Here is a 4,761-nt window from a genome sequence, read left to right on the forward strand (position 1 = left end):
TGGCGTTGAACAGTGTGTCATGAATGAGCTTGTGGGAGTGGAGGCAGCCCCTTGGCCATGGAGCCTCGTTATAGTTTAAACCCAAACCTTTAGTAGGAAACAAGAATAAGTGATTAATGGATGACTAGATCTGTTCCCCCAGCTTTCTCTTTAGCTATTCTGCAAGTGGACCACATGGGCAAGATAACGTCTAGAGAAAAATCACAGGAGTCAGTAAGTCTGCAGGCAATGGAACATGATGAAGAATCTAACCCCCACCCTAAAGATTAACTGAGACGGTCTCCCTCTTTTCTTCTTCTTCTTCTTCTTTTTTTAACGCCAACTATATTTCAAGTTGTCATGGAGGGGTATTGGGAAAAGTTTTCAATTAGCAACAGTCACCCCTTGGATAAACCTCACTGGCTATGATACTGCCACTGCGCAAAAATGGTTTCCCCCTTTTCCCCTTAAAAACTCATGGTTGAGCAGAATCCTTGGAGTTGGCTTTTGGACATGAGTCTACCTTCTCCCAAGGTTGCAGTCCTTCTAAATAAAGTGACCTTTCCTTTCTGACCCACAATTGTCTCTAGAGTATTGGCTTTCAAATGGTGAGATGCCAAACCCAAGTTCGCTGTGACTAGAGGTCCCCCAAGACCACTCACGGTTGCTAGGGCCCAGAGGATTCAGGAAAGCTGTCTTACTTGTGGTTAAGGTCTGTTGTGAAAGGACACAGATTAATATCAAGAAAAGAGAAAGATGTAAAGGGCAAAGTCTAGGAGAACCCAGGGGCCATTGTCTGCTCAGTGGAGTTAGACAGGGATGTACCAAATTCTCTCAGCAATGACATGTGACAACATGTGCAAAGCACTGTCATCAGGTAAGCTCCCTCACGCCTTGGTGTCCAGGGTTTTAACTGGGAGGGGAGGGCATCAGTCAGGCATCAGCGCCTGAGTGGTACAGCGTGGTCCAAGACCTCACTCTTACCAGGAAGGTAATTCCAAGAGCTCAGAGCTTTCTTTTTTGAGCCCTTCCATCTAAACTTTAATAATATGGCTTCTGATCATATAATGCAGCACACATTTCTGACAACAAGTAAAAAAAAACCCATTATGAGAGCACAGTTCACAGAGTGTACCAGGAGCCATCACATTTCCCCCGTATAACCACTCGCTCCTCTGAAGCCCTGATGTCACTGGGCAGTCTACAGGGAGAAAGCTCCTCCAGCCAGCTCCAAACTTGGTCCCACCCCGCCCTTCACAGGCTTTAATAAAGGGGTTCCTTGCTGTTCTGGTGGGTAGAGATCACCCCAGCAACTTCATGACTCTGCTCTACTGTCATGTCCCTGTCTAAAAATACCACGTAGGTGCATGTCAAGGACCAGTCCTCTCTTTGAAATGCTCAGTGTGTGAGTAACCCGAGCTGTGGAGTTGACCCTTCACGGCACAGGGCTACAGGTGTGGTCTGAGATATCGACCAGCCCCTTCGGCCCTCAGGAGGCCGGTGCCCTGAGGCCAGGTACCACAGCAGTCCCTTTGGCACTTAGTTAGGGTCTGATGCAAGTGTTGTAGGAAAACATTGAGAAGCCCTGATTTATAAATAATTCCCCAGGTGATTCTGATAAGCAGTAAGACTTGAGAGCTCTGGGACTAAATGATCGTTAAAGATTTTTTGGGGGGAGAGAGTAGAGCTCAGTGGTAGAACACGTGCTTAGCATGCACAAGGTCCTGGTTTCAATCCCCAGTATCTCTATTTAAAAAAAAAAAACAACGATGTTCAAACAATGGTTTCTGTGATTCTTGGAGCTAAAATTCCTTGTAGATGTCTGCTAAGTGTCTCCTTCTTTCTCTAGATACTTATTTGATTACATTTAGTGTCTGGCCAAAGACACTGCATTTGGAGCAGTACTTTCACGTAGGAAAAGTAGATGCAAGAAGAAAGAACCCCAAGGCAGCCGCAGAGGAGGAGGTGGTGGGAAAGCCTCGGGGAACCTCCGGCAAGAGGGAGCAGACTGCTTCTCTGACAGGCTTCTGCGAAGAGCTTAGGAGAAAAGACTTTTGTCACTGAAAAATGATGTAATGAGTGAATGTGACACAAATAGTTGAACAGCAGCATTTTGAATTTTGTGGAAACTCCAGCAAGCTACATGTCTCTCGGTCCCATGTATCGTATTAGCTAAATGAGATTAAGTGAAACTGTCTTTGCTTAATTAGTACTAAATATAAAGAATAATCTTGAGGAATTTGCACATATGAATGTTAAGTAATTACTGGATTAAAATTCTGCTTCCCTAAAGCTAGCTCCTAGCCGATGATCTGCCCACATTGGTTAAATATGCTCCAGAAATGAATTAATTTGCATTTCAGTGTTAGCTTCCTTCTTTGTAATTCTCTACTGGCACTGGGACTCTCTCATTTTGTTCTCCACACACTACTGTGATTTCTCTTGGCCTCTAAGGCATCTCTCTTTCCTGGGTTTCTCCCTTTTCTCTGATATTTTCTTATTTTTGTGTTTGGAATCTGTACTTTTGACTGCCCTTAAACATTAGTTGTGCCCCAAACTATACGTATAAGGTTCTATTTTTAAAGCCTCATCTTTTCCTTTTATGCTCATTCCTTCAGAAGTATAATTAAATAGTAAAAGTTCATCGAGTGCCTACTCTATGCCAGACAGTGTGCAAGGCACCAGGGACAAGGAGAAGGAAGCAAAGGCATTGGTCTCAAACACCTTCACATCTTTCAAATTTGACAATCACTTACATCCAGCTCCTCCCCTCTGCTGTCCCAGCCCTGTATCATGCACTGAGCATCTCTGCTCGGAAGACCTGTAGGCACTGCCTACCCACCATGGAAAGTTACTGACTTCATTATCTCTCCCTGTAAACCTGCTCTTCTGGGTCCCCTTTCTCTATTAAATTGCATTATCCCAAGCCCACATGTCGGTGAGTCTGCCACCCTCTCCGTATCCATTCAGTTGCCAGTTCCTGATTACTCTGCCTCTGTTGAGGCTCTCAGGTCTGTTTTCTTCTCTCGCTTTCCCCCAGCAGTTCCCGACTGCACAGGTGGGCCAGCATCTTCGTTGTGTCTGTGCCTCCGGGTTATCACAAGGCTGCAGACTCTCCTTCTATCTGCGTCTTTCTGCACCTGGTTCTGCCACTTACTTCCAGTGTAGTCTGTGGTATCCCCGCTGTGTGGTCTTGACAGCTGTCCCATCTCCTGCCATTTTCACTGATGTCCTTGTTGCTCCAAAAGGGAAGGGAAAAAAACTTCGGTTCTTGTCTTGCCTGAGAGAGAATTCAGACAGGAGATGGAAGCGTTGTGTAATGAAAGATTTTAAAGATTTTATTAACAAAGCAAAAGGACACCTCCAAGAAGGGGAGGCGGGCTGAGCCAAGGGTCGACAGCAGCGGTCTTTGTTTCCTCTCTTGTACTCTCACTGAGAGGTGGTCTCTTGATGGATTGATGACTCTTGCCCTTGGAGTGCTGAGTCACACCTGTCCCCTTTGCACATGTCCTTACCCATGATGCACACAGAGAAACCCATGGTGGGGGCTAAATTGGAATGCTAATTATATTACAGTGAGCAATGCGTCATGTCCAGTTGAGTCCTTGTCACCTTCAGGTTCTAACTGGTTTCTTACTGGCACTCATTTAGAGGGAGTAAAGTCCCTTTGTGCTGAAGATGGGTATACCACCATCTTCTGGACCATCCCCTCTCTCCTCCACCTTACTGCCCCCACTTACCTAACTGCCTAACATGCTCACATCCTGGTGGCATGAGCTAGACAGAATTCCCCCAGTGCTTCCTTGTCCTGCCATGCCTCGGTGCCTCAGTGGGGCCCTTGGGCCTGGCATTTCTTCCTTTCCACCTTTAATGATGAATTTCAACCTTCAGGGCTTAGATTTTTCTGTGAAGATGTCTCCACATCTCCCAATTACTTGGCCACATTTCCCTTACAACCTGTTTGCCATGGTGTTTTGAATCTCCAGGAACCTGTTCAATGTCTGCACAGAAGAGATGATCACTTTTTTTTTTTTGGTGGGTGCTGAATAAGCAAAATGAAATTTGCTAGTTTTATATCTAAGGCTCCGTCTCTACGTGATCCTTAATGACTCATTTCAGCTTTTGCAAAAGACTGGCTTGTTGCACGTCTGATTGATTTAATGAATGTAAATGCAACTGTGAAATGTAAGCTTCGACTTGCTGAGAGCACACTGACCTGCGACCTACATCTCAGTACAAAGAATTCATTTTTTAAAAACTATCTTTAGGCTTTTCTTTCTTAAAATACATTCTGATGAATGAGTTGCACGTGAAAGATTTAGACAGTCCGGTTTGCCTCGCATATCTTCTGCAGAGGGGTTGAGGGGACTAAAAGCGTTCTGAGGTTTTGCAAAGTATAATTGCTGTATATTCTATGCCTACATTGTTCTTAATGCTGTACGTTACACTTCAATGAAGAAAATACTAAATAGTGGTGTGATTTCCTTTTTCGTCCTCCCTGGGTTATTGGGAATATAAATAATAAGAGGGTCTTGTGTTAATTTCACTTATTCTCTTTATACATTTATTCATAAGCTGGTTATATAATCCTTGATCACTATTTTTCATGATAGGATGTTGAATCCAGTTACTATGTGACACTTTCCTTTAAGTTCTAAGCATTCTAGGGTGATGGTGGGGAAGGTGATTATTGCTTGATTCTGCTCCAAAAGATCTTTCCTAGTAACCTGACTGTCTCACAGGGTGGACTTTGCAGAAATACTTCAACTCATTTGTGGCTCA

At 44.4% G+C, this 4,761-nt stretch overlaps 1 pseudogene; it reads right to left on the reverse strand.

Annotated features, from left to right (window-relative positions):
- Positions 1–306: 306 nt before the first annotated feature.
- Positions 307–428, reverse strand: LOC140692900 (U4 spliceosomal RNA; annotated as a pseudogene).
- Between the last annotated feature and the right edge of the window lie 4,333 nt (positions 429–4,761).

This window comes from Vicugna pacos, unplaced genomic scaffold, assembly GCF_048564905.1.
Source record: "Vicugna pacos unplaced genomic scaffold, VicPac4 scaffold_18, whole genome shotgun sequence".
In the NCBI taxonomy this organism is placed as follows: Eukaryota; Metazoa; Chordata; class Mammalia; order Artiodactyla; family Camelidae; genus Vicugna; species Vicugna pacos.